General features: G+C 30.1%; 1 pseudogene; it reads left to right on the plus strand.

The window, feature by feature from the left end:
- The first annotated feature begins 1,237 nt into the window (after positions 1-1,237).
- Positions 1,238-13,217, plus strand: LOC123226068 (annotated as a pseudogene).
- The last annotated feature ends 9,939 nt before the right edge of the window (positions 13,218-23,156 follow it).

The raw sequence follows: 23,156 nt of genomic DNA on the forward strand, positions 1-23,156 counted from the left end.
TTCTTCAAAATTAAAATAAGTGAGAATCGTAAATTACAAATTAATCTATTAAATCATATTTTATTTATATTTTCAAATGATGTAAAATTAATTTATATTATTAATTGTTCTATCTAATTAAAGAAAACCTTTTATTTCATTGGTGATGTTGCAATAGACTTTCTTCTAACTACGTCTTCTTGACTCACCTAATACTTGAGTTAGGATAACTATTTTTCATACACTCAATCACCAAAAAGAATTGAATAACTCACATGAATGATTGTCCAATAGGGTCTCTTACATTTTTTCTATACCTGTTGTAACTATTTTGTTAATATCTATTAGCAATTTAGTTTCTATTTTGCTTTTATAATTTTGTTAATTATTGTTTTTTTAAAATATTTTAATAATGAAAATACTTAATATATTTTAAACGAAAAAAGTGTTCAAATAATTGAGATGATTTCACTTTTGTAAAAGTAATGGATCAAAAATGGGTGCAATGTAAATACTGTAACAGTCTATATTACAGTGGTTGCATTGTACCAATTATTGATCAATTATGTCTACAAAAATTAAATCGTTTCAATTACTTGCACATCTTTTCCATTTAGAGCATATTTTCATTATAGAAATATTTTAAAGAAAACTAATAATTAATAAAATTGTAAAAACAAAAAAAACAATTATGTTGTTAATAGACATTAAGAAATGGTGACAATAACATGTGTAATAAAAATTACAAGTGACACTATTTGAAAGTCTAGCGAGTGAGTTAGTTGGTTCTTTTTACCAATGGAGCATATGAAATACAATTATCTCGGCTCAAGTATAAGGTAAGGCACGACGATGTAGTTAAGAAAGTAAATCCATCACAGTGACATCAATAAATGAAAAAGTTTTCTTTAATTAAATACTCCAATTAGTTAGAAAATGGTTTTATGTTATTTGAAAATTTACAATCTTCAATTGTATTAATTTGTAAAAAAATTTATATGAATAGATTTAAATAATTATTTTTAAAAAATATTTTTATTAAAAAATCAAAGACAAAAAATTAATACAAAATTAAATAAATACAATGTAAAGAGAAATTGACAATTGAAATAGAAATATTAAAATTAAATGAATAAAATGTTGAATGCGAAATAAATTAAAAGAAGAGAACGTATAAAGAGAATGGGAAATTGAAAAAATTAAAATAAAAAATTTAACACCTCAAGGGCACAGCTTGCAAGGCTGCACAGCCTTGCCACAGAATGGCTTAGAAGGTTTACGGATTTAACATAATCTACCATAATAACAAATCCTGTCCTTTCAGGTTATACTATTTTTCCGTATTTAAGACCGGACCATAAACTTACCCCAATTGACATGTCAATTCAGTTACATGGTTTAAAACTGAATCATTTGAATTATCTAACAATAAGTCCCCAGGTGGCTCTTTGCTGCCTCTGTGGGCCACCATTTCAAACATCTAAGAAACGGTAACTTTTCAAGGATTGGCCGCCCCGTTTTCAAGTCTTACAGTTCTGTAATATTTCAATCTGGAAAGAATTCCATAGATATGGAAATTTAAATACAAGAATTAAATAATGAGTGATTTATATTTTTTCACCCAAGGAAGGTTTGATAAAAATACCTTTTTAAGTTTTTCCGTTAAATATATAATTCACATTTTTTTCATGCAAAAAAAAAAAAAAAAGACAAAGTAACACTTCTCTTCTTTTTCTCTTCTTCCCCTCTCAGTTAATTTCTTAATCTTCCCCAGTTCCAACACTTTTAACCCTTTTTCCTGGTCATTTTAGACATCTTACCAAACCATTTTACATGAAGACAAGTAAAATATAAAACGAGTGGAAAGTGTAGTTGCTGGTGGCTATGGCCATGGGAACCATCCATAAACAATTACAAATAAAAACAGCTAGCATCCGTTATAGCAGCAACAAAAGCCAAAAAAAAAAAAAAAAAAAGGAAAAAGAAAAGAAACAGGTCATCAGTAAAGGCTAAATCGACTACGTCTAATCTTATTTAAAAAAGACAAAAAACAAAAGTGTTTTTCTTGCTTGATTTAGCCAAATCGTAGCTCGGTGACACTGCACAGATTGAGATTGGCTATATCAAGGAAAAAAAAAAAAGGCAAAAGAAAGAAAAATGATCTCAATCTAGCCAGATTTTGGCCCAATGGAGCTGCCAAGGCTACGATTGCCCATATCATGAAAGAAAAAAGAGCAGCAAAAGAAAAAGAAAGGAGTGATGTAGGTGAAACAAGGAAGGAGAAGAAGATGGAAGAAGAGAAAGAAATAGCTAGTAAGTAAGAGGCGAGAGCATAACCCTTATTTCTCTCTTCCACGAGTTAAATTTTCTATGAAGCGTAATTACCACCCTCCTTTCTCCCTTCCACTTACATGGCTTCTCTTCCCCCAAGAGCTTCCTGCACCACTTACTTTTCCTTTGATTTTGAACTGACCCCAACCAGATGATTGACCCCCAGTCTCGTTAGTTGTATCTCCTTTGTTCTTACCACCTGAAATTTCCTAGCTGCTCCAACCGCCAGTTTGACTGCTACTTTCACAATTTCCTGAATCTCAACTCTTCCACTGACCCTAATTATCACCACCTTGGTTTGCACTTCTAGAATAATTGTTCCAAATGCTCAATTTTCCATCATCGAAGTACCAAATTCAACTTAATAAATCTTATTTTCTTAAGCAAATTTTAAAATTTAAGCTTAAACCCAAATTTTTTACTGGCATAAAATCTATTATTTTTTGATAAAATTAATAGTTTTAAAACATAAATCACACCTTAGTTTAACAAATAATTATTTTTTCATCAACTAATCATCAATTTTAAACTTAAAAAGCCGATATTATATACAAAAATGAAAATAAACCCAACAAACGTTAAAACAATCAATTAAATCAGCTATCCTTACAACTCATAATGGAGATGAATTTGACTGCAATATGGACAAAAATTGCTACCAACCACTGATATAATTATCTCATCATTAAGCCAAACTGGAAGAAAATCAAATCATTTCATGCTAAGCACAACATTTCAAGTTACTCATGGACTGCAGGTATTATCGCATTCTAATGATTCCCCAAGTCATAGATGACAAGGAAAGAAAGCTTACAGAATACTTCCTCTGTTTCACAAATAAGTTACATTTATTTAGGTAGACATAAATCCTTCCAGATGCATAATAAAAAATCGTTAATCATGTGTCTGCCAACTTTTATTTGACTAATATTAAAACGATTACTTGATCAATAAGGTAGTGAAACCCTCGTTATACGTGATACATGGCAAGGCGAAGATTGATGAAAAATAGAGCAGAATTTTTCAAGAGCAAGTGACAATAACTGGAACATACATTGGGGCATTTTGAGAGTAAGCTTAAAAACACATCAGCTCCTTCACTCACTTTACCAAGGCCAACGAGACTGCAAAGGTTGTACCGACGTCAATTGTAGCCAAAGCGCAGAAGTCAGCATCTGGTGGTTGCTGTAAACAAACCCAATCAAAACTTGAATCAACCATAGCGGTAACAGATAAGGCAAGTTCATGTGGCTGATGACGAAGGGATAAGGGAGCGAAATCAGCGTAGTGCTGACGAGGAGGAGAGCAGTTGAAGTAACAGCTGCCTTGAAAGATATTGAAGAGAGAATACTATAAAAATCCTTAGGGGCGGTTGGTCGGGAGATTAAAGAGTAATACGATAATTTATATTTTATTATTTATATTACTTTATTTTATTTATAAGTAATAAAATATTTTGATAATTTTTTATTATTAATAATAATGCAGAAGTAATCTAATTATCACCTTCATTTCATGTATTAAAAGATTACCTTGGTAATCTTTATATTATTATAATTATATTTTTATTTATTAATTTTTTAAGAAAAAAATCTCATTTTCAATTAATATAATAAATAATATAAAAAAATATTTTAAAATAATATATCAGTATTCTTTTATTAAATCTAACTAAACATAATAATTATTTATATCTACCAATTCTTATCAAATTTTATAAATATAGTAACAATTTATACACAATAATTTCTAAAATAATCTTTAAATTTTATTAATAAAATATTTTTCAAACCAGACACTTCTTTGAAGGTTTTTAAAAGTTTATAGATAGGGTTTTATTGAAAAGATACCTTTTTCCCACTAATGTTTGGGTTAAAAACACTTTTTCACCATTGATGGCATAAATTACTTTTTTCCACCAAAAATAAATCTCCATTAATGGGAAAGGAAACCTGACACGATTTCTAAAGTTAAATTACCATATTATTTCTAACTATTTTACTTTTCAAAATTATAATATTACCGCATATCAAAAAAATTTAAAAATCTTTTTAGATATCATATTTGCATAAGTACCCTCTTTTCTCCTTTTTTTTTTTTTTTAACTCACCCTCTTATTCTTGTCACCATCAAGAATTTCATTCGACTTTTTGCATCCACTGATCTTGCCATTTCCAATTCTATACGACGTCTATTTTGATTTCTAACATCTCATCCTGCTAATCTCACATTCAACACTAAAAACAAAGATAACAACATCAACTTTCGCAAATCTTAATACATCATCTCATCCTAGGTAAAGTCGACATCAAATTTTGGCATGTCATTTGGCTTCCACACCTATTGATCTACCCCTTGCTCTACTTGGCATCGACTTCACCTACATTGGAAGCAAAATCAACAACACTAGAAGTTCTATTTGACGTACATCATCATCTCATTCTACTTCTTACTTCTTCATCAATGACTAAAAATGCTACTTCTCACTTCTTCATCGATGACTAGAAACAATTTCTCCGACATTAGAAACTATGGCTTCGTCATTGACAAGAAGAACCAACAAAGATCTATAAATAGCGTACATAGGAGGCTACTAGTGACTAAGGTTAGGATTTCCAAACATTTTGCAATGAATTCATTACATGATTTCAATCAATTTTGTAAAAGGCTAAAATATTATATTTAAAATGTTAAGGTGTGATGTGTATAAGATTTATTTATTTTTCATAATTTATAGATGGTGAAATTACTATTTTTCCTTACACCTTTATTTTTTTCAAATGAAGTTTTATTTTGGCTGTATAAATGTAATTTATATAATCAAGGGGTGGAAAATTGCTTTTGAGCCAAGCTTGGGTGGGGAATAGTAATTTACTGAAAATTAGTTAATATTAAATACATTGAAAATTGTTGTAATATATCAAAAATCTTTTATTAGTGAGATTTTCTTTTTTTAAGCTTCTATAATATTTTTTATTTGACAAATATAAAGAGATAATAACTTTAGGGCCGAATTTAGGATATTCGGCCCTCTCCGACTCTTATATGAGGGAGATTTTCTGATAGAAATTGGAAAAGAGATAGGGATAGAAATAAAAAATATTTTCACAATCGGAGACAAAGATATATAATATGTGTCCCTACCGTTTCTTCATCCTTTTATATTAATATTGTTACTTAAATTACTAACATATAATTGTAGTTTTAGATTATTTATCTTTTTTAAATTAATTTATTTTTTTTGTAATACATATTAAAGTAATTAACATATGTTATTTGTGGTATTTGAAATAATAAGATGGTTTTAGTTTTAGTTAGTTTTATTGTTTAATATGTTTATGTTGTGTTTAGAGAGCATATGGTGAAGATTTTATTTTGCAAGTATAAGGATGAAGAGAAGATTTTTTTCTACGAATAAAGAACAAAAATCATTGCTATTCTAATAATGAAAACTGACTGAGAACAATAATTGATATCCCTTGTGAAAATGGAGACATAAATAATAATTATTTTAGATAATATTTTGAAATTAATTTGATAAATGATCTATAAACAAAAACAATTTATCATGTTATTGATCTATTATATATTATCAAAACGATAACAGAAGCAAATTAACAACTTTGTCAGAGTTAGAAAGTGGATCTTAAAAACAATTATTGATATAAAAATTATGGCTTGGTTCGGACTTCAATGTACTTGAAGAAGTTATTTGCACATTATCCCTGATTTTTTATCAATTTTTATTTTGAACACAATTTTTTTTTATATAAAATCTTAACTCATTAATTCAATGAAGTAAAGAGAAATTAGAGATTCACTATCTTTTCAACAATTAAAGGGTAAATTATTGTATTATAGATTTATGCCAAGAATTTGTATTATAATAATCCACTTTGAAATAATTGTTTTTAAGATAAGGGGTATAATTTCAAAATAAAATAATATAAAAAACATGACAAATGGGGATTGAACATTCTACAAACAATATTTAGTTTTCACCTTTTTATCAATGCCTAATTGATAAAGGCAATATAAAAATAAAGTATAATATTATATATACATATTTTTTATACATAATTTATATATATAAATGTTATATTATCATATGATTGAATATTATTTTATCTTTAATTCAAAATCATCTAATTACATAATGATAAATCATTTATATACTCAAATTATGTATAAAAAATGTAAATATAATTTTATTAAAAAATAAAATATATTTAATTAAAAAACTTCCCCTATTTGTTTAATAAATAATATAAACTACATTTTAAAAAAAAGGGGGTTTTAATGAAGGAGAAATTTTTTCTATTCTTGTTATTAATACTTTTAACGGCATAAGCTATAACGATAATCGATGATGAGATTTTTTCTATCTTTAAAATTTTTTAACAATGAAAAATAGATTTTTAATGACCATTTTTGCATCGTTAAAGTCATAAATTTCTTTGATTTTAATGAGTATCAATAATTAATCGTTAAAATTATAAAAAAAATACTTACAACGATAGAATATAACCTCTTATTATTACTTCTCTTACTAAAATTAGTATTTTTTATAGTGATAATTTTATCCTCGCAATAGATTAGTGAGGTCAGTTTACAAAATAAATTATATCAAATTACTACGTATATATAGAGAGAGAAAGAGAAAAGATTTATTATATAAAAAGGTCCACTAATCCCTTCTTAGGTCCTCTCTAACATCATGTGGGTTGTTCAAAATCCAACCCAAAAAGCAATTTGGTGGTAGATAGTGGGAGAAGTTTGAACAGATTTTGCCATATTTTTAGATCTATCAACATTGATCATGACATAATTGGTTGCTTAACAAGTTTATTTTAGAACTTTAAAAAGAATATATGAAACCATCTTTTTTTTTTAATAACAAAATCATGGACTTCATACTTCATGCAGATTTTTTGATGGCATAATTATTTTTATAAATAAAAAAATTATCTCAAATAATAAATTTTTTATATGTATATATAAATCTCTTCATTGTAAAAAAAAAAAAAAAGATATTTTATTACTAAATGAATGGAAAGAGTATATATAAACCTAATTAAATTATATATTAGGTATTAGTTTTTCTTTTTGAAAATTTTTCACATTAGAGAATCAATTTTTTTTTTTAATTTTCGAAAATAAAATAATGAATTAATATGACAATGGCTTTTCATTAGAATGTTTAGCTCCATTCATGCATGAATTTCTGGGACGAAAAGGCTTAATTTGTTTTCTAGCTTACTCAAAAAGACTCTTTTGGCTATGTTGAAACTTATTAAAAGCAATATCCGATTAAATGAGACAAAATATAAAACAACTATGCTTAAATATCGTTGAAGTGATGACATCAAAGGGCTGAAAAGTCCTTTGGCTTCACATTCTCACTTCACTTTCATTAATTTTTCTTCCTAATCCGGCAACATTAATGGTTTTACTTCCTTGGATCCATGGCTATTGGTTCAGCCAGGAGACTTCTGGACTCTACAAAGTGATATTTTGGCTCTTTCCATAGTAAAAGTTAGCTTTACAAATAAGGTTTTTCCTCACACTTACATATAAATTAAGGTTTAATGTGGCAATATGATTTGAACTCACATCATAATTTTTCGTTTGCATGTATCTGAAGAATAGATATTGTGTGCGCTAAGTTTATCAGACACCTTGTTTTTTCCTTTTTATTGATTTGACAATATCTATTGATTTTAATACAACATGTAATCCTATTTTTACAAATTCGTCACGACATATTGTTTTCAACGTCCTCTGTTATTAATTATTTAACTAATTAGAGAGTTTATAAAATCAATAAACCAATTACTCATATAGTAAACAGAAAATGCACACAGTCTACCCTAGTTCATCTAAATAAAATAAGGCTATGGCTAGCATAGTTAAATATTATTTTAATATTTCCTAAACCTCTTGTAACAATAAGTATATATACATATAAATTGTTATATCGCGAATTGTATTTATATATTAAGATATTTATAATTAAAACAAATTCGGTTAAAATTCTCATTAATAAAAGAAACCGTAATTAGATTTCTTAAAAAAAATTCTAATATGACTTTTTATAGATTAAACTCAAATAATACGTTTACGAATTCAAAGGTGTTATCCTCTACACCCCTATTTGCTTATCAAAAAGTCGGATTTTCGCTTACAAATGAACAACAAGACCCATATACATCATCATAACACCTTATAATCGAAGTTTTGCTAACTCTTAACAATGATCTAATGTAAGAATTTTAAGACCAACAAAATTGAATTATAATATTTATATGGTCAAAATAACAAATGAAGCCTCTCAAACAAGTGAAAACAGTCTACATATTTGTTATTAGGTTTTGCAAGAGTTTCTTTCATCTGAATACGGAATACATGTATTTATTTAATGAAGAAAATGCAAAATCTCTAACTCATTGTCACCAATGATGTACTATGTGACCCTAGATACTTCCTTTGAAAATAATGAATTCATAAATCTTCTGCTGGGAAAAAGATGGACAAGATACCTTAATTAGTGTTGCGCTTAGATCATCTCAAACCACTTGGAAACAAACTGCAATATTATAATTTAGACGTGATGACGTGACAACAAGGAGCACGCAGAAATTGAACAAACGATGCATCAAATGAGATCAAGATTCTGATAAGAATTGCACACAAGAAGACGGCTCCGTGGAATTTTTGACCAATTGCAAATAGACAAACGTAGCATCTTTGTAAAAACACACTATTATTCTCAACTCTTTACAATTTACCAATGATCCTGACAATTTAAACATCCTAACTAAACAACTATTCATCAACCTAAGAGTCAATCTCTAATCCTTGTATTAATTTTATCAAAACCAATCTTAATCACTTGTGTGTTTGTCTCATTAGACTCGTATGTTTATAAGTTTCCCAATAACTGCATTGTTAGATTCCCAAGAGGCCTTATCATCCATCTATTTTATCCCAAGTTTGTTGTTTTTCTTCAATATGGACAATGTGGAAAACGTTCGAGAAGAAACTTTTCATTGTTTATCAATATTCTGTTAGAAAACTTCTCTTTGTTTTCGTCGGCTTGATCCTTTAATATTTCAAGAAAGGGGAAAGATTGAGATGCCATAATGAGTACAACATTTTCCATAGCAGGAATGCCTACGGGGGTTGGGAATGGCAAAACAGAATTCTGTAGAAGGCCTCTAGTGATAACAGCAACAAGCAGTGGTGGAGTTACAATGGCCCCCAGGAAAACTAGCTTAGTAAGCTTCCCTGGATTGTCAAGACTAGGTGTTCCTCACACGGATCTCCATGTCCGCGAAATCGTTGAGAGGCAGTCGCAGGTGTCATTGTTTTGTAAGGAAGATTCCTGCAGAAGAAAGCCTGGGTTCGCTCCTTTGTTCCTTGAAGAAGCTTATCAAAGATGCGGAAATATTTGTGCCGAATATGCAATGACTTTTTATCTAGGTTCAATTTCACTTCCCTTCTTTCCAACAATTGGCGGTGGCTTAAAACCACAAGGTTTGAATTAATTCTTCTGTTGGTTTCTTGATGCAGGTACCTTGTTAATGACAAAGGAGCGACAAAAAGCGATATGGGCGATTTACGGTGAGTAATAATTGTCGACTCTGCAGATTAATTCTAGGAGATGACTCACTTTCTGAATTGATTTTCTTGAAATGGGCATTGTTTTCTGCCCTTTAAAGGTTGCAGGATTCAGTGGAGACTCCAGTTTTTGAAACTAGGCTGGGGAAGCAAGTGTCGGAGAATTTCTAGAATCTAGAAAATAAAACTGAAAACTAATTGAAATGAAATTCTGCAGTTTGGTGCAGGACTGATGAGCTGGTTGATGGGCACAATGCTGTATGCATGAGCTCCAGCGTTCTTGATAGATGGGAAGAAAGGCTGCAAGACATTTTTGATGGGCGCCCTTATGACATGCTTGATGCTGCACTAACTGATACTGTTTTCAACTTCCCTTTAGACACCAAGGTGCTTACAGAATTCACTTCTCTAGGCAAGGGACCTAAAAAGGTTGACGCAATAATAGATTTATATTCTTTCTTTTTAACAGCCTTTCAAGGACATGATCGAGGGAATGAGAATGGATACGAGAAAATGTCGATACGAAAACTTTCAAGAACTCTATCTTTATTGCTACCATGTGGCTGGGACAGTAGGCCTAATGAGTGTTCCAATTATGGGAATTGCACCGGAATCTGCAGTTTCTACAAAAAGTATATATAATGCTACACTCTACTTGGCAGTTGGAAATCAATTGAGAAACATTCTCAGAGATGTGGGAGAGGAGTAAGTTTCAGGAAGAGAAACCATAGTTTGCTTAAAGCTGAAGCTTCTTAATTTACCTACTTTTAACTTTGTTATTGGTTTATTTTCCCAGTGCTTCAAGAGGGAGAGTTTATCTTCCCCAAGATGAACTAGCACAGTTTGGACTATCTGATAAGGATGTTTTCTCCAGAAACGTTAATGATAGATGGAGAGAGTTCATGAAAGAGCAGATAAAAAGAGCAAGATTCTACTTCAACCTCGCTGAAGTAGGAGCCACAGAGCTCGACAAGGCTGGCCGTTGGCCGGTATTATTTAAATGACATTTCTATTTCTCAATATCAATGGCAAAAACAAAAAACATGAAACAAGTGATTGATGGTGAAATATATGGAATTTTTTGCAGGTATGGTCATCCTTACTACTGTACAGACAGATTCTAGATGCTATTGAAGAAAATGACTATGATAACTTGACAAAAAGGGCTTATGTGGGAAGGACAAAGAAGTTTATGATGCGACCCTTGGCATATTTTAAAGCTCAATCAACACCTCGCTTCAGCTTTTCTTGAAGATAATACCGAGTCAGAACAGAATTAGATTGCATAAAGGCTTGTGTTTTTGTGAATGTATGTAACAGTTGCCCCCTTTTAAAGGGGGAATATTTACACTTCATTGAACAACCATTGCAAATACAAGTAGATATATATTTCGTCAGATTATCAATTCTGTAATGTTAAAATTTACAACCTAATTCCATTTGTGCAAGCACGTGCAATTTTTGGGAATTGCTATTTGAGCTTACAGGAAGGAATCTAAAAGATCTTCTCGATTTCATTCAACATTGCTAAAGAATAATACCAAACAAGTAACATTATATATACAAATTTACAAACTAAGATAATAATTTGAATAATTTTGAAGTAAATGAATAAATAATCTTCCTACAGGTGTTTTGAATTATTATAATAGAAAAAATTGAGGTTGCACCTGCATAACTGAACATGACACAAATAGAATTCGCATTGCATCATCTCCAGATATAACCTCAACCTTATTAGTAGCACCCTTTTTCTCCGAAAGAATCAAATCAGATAAAATCGAATTAATTATCATCTCCGATAATTTTATTTCACGATGAAACCTAGATTCTTGGATCATGGTGCTTATATTGGAGATAGCTAATCTAATTTTTCTACATCATTACATGAGCATGATCTGAGTTCATTAATTTATGTATAACCTGAAAATTATAGCCAAATAGATAATATAAGAAACAAATTTATTTCCAGATGCATGATCTGCATGAAACAATATTGTATTTCATTGAAAACCTGAAGTTTCCTCTTATATAAACCTCTATTAAGCGCACTTATCCTTCACAAACTAAACTCTGTGAATTTGATGAACTCTCACTGTTGGACTTAATAAATCCTATAGACTTTTTAGTAGACAGAGATCTCATTAAACCAACTCAACCCTCAATTTGACGACAAACTAAAATCGACCTAATTAGGTAAATCAAAAAATTAATCACAAAAGCCCATAATCTCAAGTTATGAGTTACCCTAACAAATTATACGATCTCAATTGTGACTTTAAGTATTAATAGAGTAGATATTGTATATTACCTTGCATCGACAAATGCAATCTTTACTTTGCCTCTAATATATTTTATCTTTGTTTTGACAAACAAACAAAGTGTATTAGTTTAGTCAGATCTAATGTAACGACCACCCCGATTTCTCATTTAGTAGAAGTGTATCATTTGTTTTTGGCAAAGAAAGTTTCAATGAACATGAGCTTAATCAGGATGTTCTATTGGAAGGTGCTAATTATTATTGTTTGACTTATTGAGAGATTTATTATTATCATCTCACCAATTTTAGCCTGCATATGAGGTGTTACTTTTACAATAAAATGAAACCTTAATCATGCAATCTATAATATAAAATAAACATGTTGGCATACAACTTATTCTAATATCAATCCCCTCGAGCCATGAAGGGCTGGCAAGTCAACCTAGGTCCTGCTCTTCAAGTCTTCAAATATTCTTCTTCGTTTTCTTTCTTCAACTGCTCAATACTTTGTTTTTGAGTTACAATTTTTTCTAATTAAAGAAAAATAAAACTAATTTAACTTTACATTCATTAAAATTAGAAATTTTGAGTTACATTTGAGGGGAGTAGGTGAGAAGAGAATTACACCAGAAAGATAGAGAAGATCTAATACATAGGTTCTATTTTAAATAATTACAATCATTCATTCCCCAAAAAATAAATAAATAAATAAAAACACCTATAGCTTCATCATGGTATACTAAACGTCATGCATAAATATCCATACATACATCATAATCAAAATTAATTAAATTAATTTTAATTAATAATCAAGTGTCAAATTACATTTTACCCCTTCAAATTTTTTATAATTACTTTAACCCCATAGATCTAGAAATTTGTAATTTGGTCCCCATTAATGTAACTAGGTTAAAACTATAATTTTTGCCTCAAATGAGTGTGTAGGTTGCATGAGTACCTGTTTCTCGTATCACATATGAAATTCAACAAAATTCTAGAAACGTGAACAACGAGACGAACAACTTGATGCATGAGAACCTTTTTCACTAATGAATGGACATTCATGCAAAACGAACAATCGTCCATGCACAAAAACGTAGATGGATAGGGATATTCCATGACCATCATAGTTGAGGAATGCGCTAACACACAGTTGTCCCATATTGCATGGACGTTTGTTTGTAGTACATTTTCTAGATTCTGCTATGAAGCAGTTATTGGAAAACCTCCCAAATTTGGCATGACTTTGCTGGGATGAGATAATATGACATGAAAGCCTATCTCACACTAGCAAAAACTCTTAAAATGTGTAACGACACGAATCAAAGGTGATTGTGGGCAACAACACGAAACGATTTGATATTCAATCGAATTTTAAACTTGCACAATTTTAACAAATTTTACATGCAAATATCTAATGGATACAACTCAACAATTTTGCACAATTTATCTTATCTTGACTTTCAACAAATTACAACAACATAATGCATATCGAATTATAGATGGAACATGATTGATATCAAAATTACATGTAACTACATACATATTCAATCAATCATCAATAGGTATATTTTCATGTGTGTTTCCCTAAACAATGGCTTTGATACCATTGTAGGGAATTTAGACAAAACATACATGAACATGACAATATCAGTCATAAGGTGTTGAAAACACGATACATGTATTTGAAGGCTATTTCAATCTTTTTGTGGCAAGAAAATCACTCTCTAAACACAATAAGGTAGCAACTTGGTATCCATATGAAGCATAGACGAAAGGAGGCTAAAATCATACATAAAAGACTGTTAAGACTCTATTCACAAAGAGTGAGTGTGGGGTGAATGAACATTCAAATGTTTGTTTTTGAAAAAATGAGAAATTGTGAAATCACGTCTTTATTCATAGGATGCCACTAACTCAATCTCACTATAGCCATAAATTCAAATAGTTATCGATATTTTTTAGTGTTCTTATCGAAGACATCTTTTGTTGTACTCAAGAGTGATATATCCTTTATCGATCCATTATAACCTCGATATAGATATTGGTATGACTAATCACTACCTTTATGGTTACCCTTATTGCAATAACATGTTAGATGTCATTAAACCATATTGATCCTTCTACAAGATAGTTTGCTGACCTTAAGTCAAAGGATCAAGTGTACCTATAAGTTAAAGGATGTATCCCATAAATACTAAAATAACCATCAATATAGAAATCCTCAAGTCAAATTAGTCTAATGAACACGTCTACAATGTGCACCCATATATTGTACCAAGTTGTCAACTAACAATTTCAACATGTGAGAATTGTTGTCACCATTTCAGTGAGATCGTTCAATACTATGATAATTTCATCTCTATTACTTGTACCTTTAGTCAAAGTAATGTCGGGATTATGAACGATTCTAAAATGACCATCTAATATGTTCATAGAGTTCTCATGATCAATTGTCAGATCCTCTAATTATGATTCAATCATTCTAAGGGCATATTAATTTTACGAACATATTAAATATATGTTAATATGAATAAATAATAGAACATTTTTATTAACAAATGAATTAATTACAACATTCATAAGTACAAATCGATTAGCTTTAGGGCATTACCCTAACATGTTGCAGTTATCAGAAAATGGCATCTTTTTCAAATGGATGTGAAAAATGTTTTTTTGAATAGAGATCTTTTTGAACAAATTTATATGAAACCTCCACCTGGCAAGGTTTTCCATCTTCGTAAAGTCTTTTATGAACTTAAACAAACTCCAAGAGCATAGTTTGTCAAATTAAACTTTATTGTCTAATAATTTGGATTTTCTTCTATCTATTATGATAATGTTTTCTTCATTCACAAAAATGAGAGAGGATGTACTTTGTTATTGTTATATGTTGATGACATGATTATTATTGGAGATGAAATGTAGGGTATTATTGAGTTAAAACAATTTCTCAGGTTACAATTTGAAATAAGGGATCTTGGATCGAGAATGGTTTTTCTGATAGATGCCCCCCTTTTTTCCAACATTGGATGGGCCTTGGTCACTTAAGGTATTTCTTTGGGGTAGAAGTTTCTTGTTATGGTACTAGTTATCATTTATCTTAAGTTAAATATGCTACTAATCTTTTATCTCGCGTTGGCTTGTTAGATTATAAAACTGCCAACACTTCATTTAAGGCCAATGTTAAGCTTTCTCCTATAGAAGGGGTTTTTCTTGATAATCCCACTCTTTACAAATAACTAGTTAGAAGTCTCATCAACTTAACTTCCACTTGACCAAATATAACATATTTGATGTTGATTAGATAAGAGATCCATTAGATAAATGTTCCACCACAGGTTATAACTTCTTTCTAGGGGATTCTTTCATCTTTTAGCAAAGTAAGAAGCAAATTGTCATTTCTCATTCAAGTATAGATTCAAAGTATAAAGCATTTGTAAACACTAATTTTGAGTTTCTTCGGTTTCAATGGTTGTTACAAGATATGAGAGTTGCTCAATCCAAAGTTATAAACATCTATTATGATAATCAAAATGTCATTTATATTACCCATAATGATGCTTTCCATTAGTGCACTAAACAGATTGAGATTGATTGTCACTTTGCTCATCATTATTTAGTCAATGACACCTTTCATCTTGCCTCAATACTTTCTATTAATAAAATAGTTAACGTCTTCACTAAGACTCATTGTACATGATGTTTTTATAACTTATATTACAAACTTAAGTTAGCAATTTTTTTGTCCATTTGAGTTTGAGAGGAATGTTAAAGTATATTTTGAATATACTTTAAATATATTCTAAATATTTTAGAATTTTTTTTGTTATTGATTTTCCAATTGTATATGATTTACTTCCTTTATATTCTTAAGACTCATGTATACATTTAGTCATGTATCAATATACAAATTTCATCTCATTAAATTGTAACAAAATTATAACGGAGGTATACTTATTTTTTCTTGGAAAAAATTGTTAGGAGAAATTATGGAACATTGCTTGCCTAATCTTGATATAGTTATTTGAAGACTATGTTTAAATATAGTTAGATTTGTTTATTGGGCTAAAATGATATTTTATAAATAAAGACCCTAGTAACTAAACATAATGTTGTTGATATAATTATATTGTACAATTCTAGTAGAAATGTTGTATATATGTTATTTATTACAAAAATGTGTATGAAAATGGTGTGAAAATGCCCACAAAAACAAAAATTAGGCTCCATAGATATGTCCCAACCATGAGAAACACCTCGAGATCTCTTTTGAGTGACTTTACTCAATTCATCAAACCTTATCGCCAAAGGCACAATTAGGCATGTCACATGGTTCCTTAACAAGAGCTCAAAAATGGAAAGAGTTAAGGCACAATTAAGCATGTCACATGGTTCCTTAACAAGAGCTCAAAATGTAAAGAGTTAAGACACAAGCGTACACCTTTCTCATGATAGAGTATGCCTAGGTAAGATAACTTGCCTCATCAAGATAATGATAGCCATTACAATACAAAACTCTTCCATCTACTCATATAGAGTGCATAATTCTATTCGTTATAAAGGTAAGGAAACATATATCTCATACTAACTGTCCTGGTAAGACAAATAAATGCTTGTCCATCATGTCATTTTCCTTTAAAAAGAAGTCAAAGTTTGAACTCCTCTCTTTTGCAATGGACAAACATACCACTTGTAGTATCAAATTCCTACCTACACAAACCAATAATACCAGTTAGTTAGCTAGCGACAAAAAACTCTTAGAGTGGAAATTACTTATGTTGCATGAACTAGTTTGAATACTCCTTCAATCAGTCGACAAAATGAAAATCTCATAATATCAAGAGGCTTAGAAATATTTGAAGTACAAAAGACTTAAGCCAACCGTTCAACAGACCTACAAAACAAGTGTTGCGACTATCTCGTGATGCAAATAAAGCACATCTTATCAAATTCCAAGGAGAAGTGGAATAACAAGACCTAATACACTACTTGAAATGAATGAAACAATGATTATGCCAACTAAGACATCCTCATCACAAAGATTTTGTAATCTCCACATTGTTAGAATATGCCCTAAAAACCAATCGTTTTGTTGGTTTTAAGGGTTGTAAATATTGCATTTACATTATTAATAAAAGGAGAGTTTTGTCATACTTCACATGTTTTTTGTGTCACTTTTATATCTATGTTGTAGTTGTATATTACATCCATATTAGCTACATGCATATGACATGTGAACGGTCTCGATGAGTTCTAATAAACGTCATCAAATCGTTTCCTACATAGGCAATTTTTTTGGACAATAATATTGCATAGTGGTTGTGTGTTATATCACCATAGTATATCAATGGATGATATTGGACATGGTAGATATACACATTAGTAAACAATAGAACCCTTTGAAGGTTAAAAAACTGATCAAAAGATATTATATTATATTATTTATCGAACGTGACCACTGAACGATGATCACATGGGCATTAATATGTAGTCAATGATACATTATAAATCATACTAGTGTATAGATCCTTTGACTTGAGATATCACAATTGTGTTTTTTTCCAAAACGTGTGGTTCATATAGTGTATACCACAAGGCTAATCATGTCTCATTCAAAAGCCGCTTTGATCATATGTTGCTTGAGCGAGAGGACAAGTGATGATTATATAGGGATCCGTCAGCTCGACTACTCCCGAGTTTTCATACGAATATCGAAAAACATGAAAATCTAAGACACTGGCCAATATAGATAAAAGACCACATGAAGAGAGTTTTGATGTGACATGTTATGATGTATTACTTGATATTCAAAAAGATTAAATATTTGATTTTGATATTCCATGAATCCAAGTTTAATCGGGATGTACTGACAAAGGGATTTGACTATATGATAAGTGTGAGTAAGAAAGATTAATTTGACATTATGTGAAGCTTATACTTCATTATGATGTAGAGGTCATAAGACATTACTAGATGACACTACATGATCAGTGGGAGCTTCATTTTGTAGCGAAAAATGAAGTATATTGGTTAATGACTGTTTTAAGTTATATAGTGATATAATGAAGCGTATTGTCTGATATAGGGCCCATAACTATGTCACTATGAACCTTGAAGGCCACACCCATATTTCAAGAAAGAAAATGGTGTTATGAAGTTGAAAATATTTATCTATGGTTGGCTAGCACTTTCCAAGGATAAAAATTGTGCTTTCAAATAAGATTCATAAAAGGGGCAAAATTATCATTTTGCATCTTTTAAATTGTTTAGAAAGTTGCATGAATAATTTTAGACACAAATTGTTTAACATGTGTCAAATTATGACTTACTCTTAATTATCAACCAATGAGAATTAGACACGTGATTTAACTTGATAAATATCAAGTTTTAATATAATAAATGTGAGAAAAAATGAAGAAAAATAATAGATTTTTCTTCTTCTTTCTCTTTTGCCCGGAAAACTCCCATTTTCCGTCCATTTCTTTTCCTTGAAGGGTGCAAGTCAAGAGATCACTTGTTTTAGTGATTCAAGCATCCTAACTTCAAATTAAATTACAAGGTACAAGGTAATTTACATGTTTTTATGTTTTATTTCTTGAAACAACATGTAAATTTTATATTACCATTGTTACATAGGATGTGAATATGATCTAAAAATTCAAATTTTCTTGCCAAAATCCTTCAAATGGTATCAGAGCAAGAGTTTGATCCTTGAATGACAAGAACATGTCATAATTTTAGGTGTTTGGAAATGTTAGTGATCAAAACCTAAGATATAAGTTTTGTTATGTATGATTGGTTCAAACCAAGTGTATATATGTTATTAGGAATGTCTTAATAGCATTTGAGAAGTTTTAAATTGTTGAAATTATGTTAGATAACTTTTGACCCAAAAAAAACCCTTTTGCTAGGAAAACTTCCATTTTTCTTCCATTTCTCTTCCTTGAAGGGTATAAGTCAAAAGATCATTTGTTTTAGTGATTCAAGCTTCCTAACTTGAAATTAAATTACAAGATACAAGATAGTTTACATGTTTTTATGCTTTATTTCTTGAAACAACATGTAACTTTTATATTACCATTGTTATATAGGATGTGAACATGATCCAAAAATTCTAATTTTCTTACCAAAATCCTTCAAATGGTATCAGAGCAAGAGTATGATCCTTGAATGATAAGAACATGCCATAATTTTAGGTGTTTAGAAATGTTAGTGATCAAAACCAAAGATATAATTTTGTTATGTATGATTGGTTCAAACCAAGTGTACATATGTTATTAGAAATGTCTTAATAGCATTTTAGAAGCTTTAAATTGTTAAAATTATGTTAGATAACTTTTGACCAAAAAAAAACCCTAATTTCAAAAATTTGGGTGATTTTTAAATTAATGGTTTAATCATGATTTATACATGATTGTCATGATATACACATGAAATTTAATCTTGACTTTACATAGGAATGTGTTTTTAAGAAACTTAGTTTGTGTGACTTGATGAAGGGCATGAACAAGTTGACATGATTTCCATGTGTTTGGTTGATGGAGATAACATTCAATGTTGATTGAATTGTTATTAATTCATTAAACTAGTGCTTGACTTGGTTTGATTGAGAATTGAATTCTTGATAGCTTGGATTGGATAAATTACTTTATGAGTAACCATATTCATGCTTGAATAATTATTACATGGTGAGATGGATTATGTTTGAGTGATGAATGATTCATATATGTCATGATTTGGTGAAATGCATGACACTTGTGCATTTGACTCATATTATGCATGTGTTATGTATTTATTTTACAACTTGTCATTCTAAAATCTATTCATGTTTAAGTATGAACTGAAACATGTTTAGTAAGATTTTGGTGAACTTAATATGTGTTTTGGAAACATCAAGAGTTAGGGTTTCATGGTTTTGGTTTAATTACTTTTTATACTTGTTATGGTTTGATCTTGTAAACACCAAACATTGGATGTGTTTGTGTTTTAGCAAACTTGAATAAAAAGCATTAAGTATGGTAAATTGTTTGTTAAGTTTATCAAATTACAAATTTAATTTCTATGTTTGAATGTTTGACTATGGTGTTACAAATATTAATATGATGCCCAAAATGTCATGTTATTATAAGTATACATGATAGTATTAATGTGTGACATGTGTGTGCTATATATGAGACATTGTGACATGGTAAATATCATGCGTCTAAATGTTTAACAATATGTATGTTAGATTGAAATGGACTTAACATATTGGATATGTTTATTGTCTTAGATACATAAATAAAAACTCAAGTTTGCTAGTCTAGGATTAAGTTATAAGATATTGGATGTCTTATATATAAGATCAACCTAATGTATATTTTAGATATGTGATATGCTAAGTTGTATGAAAATATGACTTCTTTTGATTATTAAATAATATAGTTGATATGTGTTCAATAGCATACCTAAGTTTTATGTTTTATGTTATCATGTAATTTATTTATGGCACATAACACATAGTTTTGTGTTTTAGAGAACTAAAACTTTTTAGCATGAAATATTCTTTCAATACCATTTAGGATATTAGAAATGTTTTCAATGACATAAACTGTAAGAATATGGTTTAGTAACATGTGTTGGGTGACAAATACGTATCCAAAGATACATACTAGACTACTCAAGATATAAATTGAACCTAATTAATACTAACAAAATCTTTCCCAAATTTTCAATATCAAATTTGAGCCTTCCATTGTAGGTCGATTAGGGTTACGTCATAAGACTGGAAATCCTAGATTTCTATTATGTGACAGATACTATATCATATAGCGTAAAATTAGTCAATTGGTGTCTAGAGTACTATTTATGTCATTCTCTAGATTCTATTATGTGCTGGAGTGATGGGGTATTATATCTGGAAAACATGATGGGTTGAATTTGACCAGTTTAGAGTGCTTAGATCTATTATGTGTGGTGCTTAAAACTAGAGGCTCACATGAATCATAGCTTGCATTTAGAATGTAAAAGGAAATCGATTCCTACTTATTGAGCTTGATGGACTTAGATCTATCATGTGCAGTTTGTCAAGTTTGATAAGAACTTGATTCCCCACTAGAAAGAGATCCAATGAACTTTCCAAATCTTCAGCTGGAGAAGTATAAGATTTGAATAAAATAGTGGAAGCTAATAAGATTAGGTTTATTGGTAATTTCTAATGAATTTGTTATTTCTTACAGCATTCTCTCTTGTGATCTAGAATCTCAAAATGTCAATGGCAAACAATATACTCCTGAAATTGATGGACTCGCATGTGCTTATTGGTCCCAATTTTAAGGATTGGCTGAGAAATTTGACAATTGTTCTCAATCTTGAAAAGTTAACTTATGTCTTGGAGGCACTTTTACCAGCAGTAATGTTGATGCCTCTAAGGAAGAGCAAAGAGCTTATGCTGAATGGGTAGATGCTGACTTACAAGTTCACAGTTATATACTAGCATCAATGAACTCTAAACTTCAAACTCGGTTTGAGAATGTGAAGAGTGCATATGAAATTATCACTACTTTAAGACAATTATATAGTGAAAATGCTTGAGTGAATGAATATAATTTGATGGCTTCATTATTTAGCATGCAGCTTAAGGAAGGCATTTCCTAGATGATCATATTATTAAAATGATTAACAAGACTGGGGAGTTACAAATTATGGGTATAGATTTGTCGCATAATGTTCGGGTGAATTTGATTCTCCATTCACTTCTTCTAACTTTTAAGCTGTTTATTATAAATTATAATCTCAATATGATTGAACGCACTTTCCCTGAGCTTCTCAATGATATACGAGAATTTTACAATAATGAGAAGAAAGGGAAAACACCAACTAAGTTGCTAGCTACCTTTGCCATGAGAAGCAAAAAGAGGCAAGCTCAAAAGCCTTAGTGGAGAGGTTCACAAATGGGATCTGGTAGACCAAAAGTACAAAGAAAGGGTTTTTAGAAAACCACTACTAGGCCTTCTAGGATGAAGGGTTCTGGCATCGAAGCATCACGTTCTCAGCCTCCACGACTATTTGTTCCACAGAAAGAAAAGAAGCAAGAGAAGAGCAATTGCTTTTATTGCAACCAAGAGGGGCATTGGAAGAGGAATTGCCCTCTATATCTTGATTTGAGAAAAAGCAAAACAGGTACATATCAGTGTTATGTAATTGAATTTGAATTAAATGTTAATTCAAACATTGATTCTTGGATATTAGATTCTGCTGCAACTTCACATGTTTGTGCTTGTTTACAACATCTGCAGAATAGTTCTACCTTGAGACGTGATGAGATCATACTAAAACTAGCTGATGGGACACGAGTTTTCGTAGAGGCTGTAGGTATATATAGTGTATAGTTACCTACTAGACCTATAATAACTTTATATTTTGCTAATGCCACTAAGAATATCATCTCTATTCCAGTTTTATGTAAAAATGGTTATCAGTTTACATTTATTGGAAATGAATGTCTAATTTATTTTAGGAATAGATTAGTAGGAAATGTTATCAATACAAATGGTTTGTATGTGGTAGAACTTGATTTACATAGCATCATGTATTCCAAATCATCTAAAAGAACTAAAGAACATATAAATCCAATAGTTAGATGACATCACAGATTTGGTCATATTAGAGAGAATTAGATTCGACAATTAGGAGAAAATGGACTTTTAGGTTCATTGGGTTCAAAACCCTATCCTACTTGTGAATCTTGTCTTCAAAGAAAAATAATCAAGCTTCCGTTTAAGAATAAAGGGGAGCGAGCCAAAAATATATTAGAATTGATACACACTAATATGTGTAGCCCCTTTAATTAAATGGCCCAATGAGGTTTTTCATACTTCGTTACCTTTATCAATAATTATTCTCAATATGGGTATTTATATTTAAAGAAATACAAATCTGAAGCTTTTGAAAAGTTTAGAGAGTTCCAAAAGGAAGTAGAAAA

This window comes from Mangifera indica, chromosome 9 (genome assembly GCF_011075055.1).
Source record: "Mangifera indica cultivar Alphonso chromosome 9, CATAS_Mindica_2.1, whole genome shotgun sequence".
Lineage (NCBI taxonomy): Eukaryota > Viridiplantae > Streptophyta > Magnoliopsida > Sapindales > Anacardiaceae > Mangifera > Mangifera indica.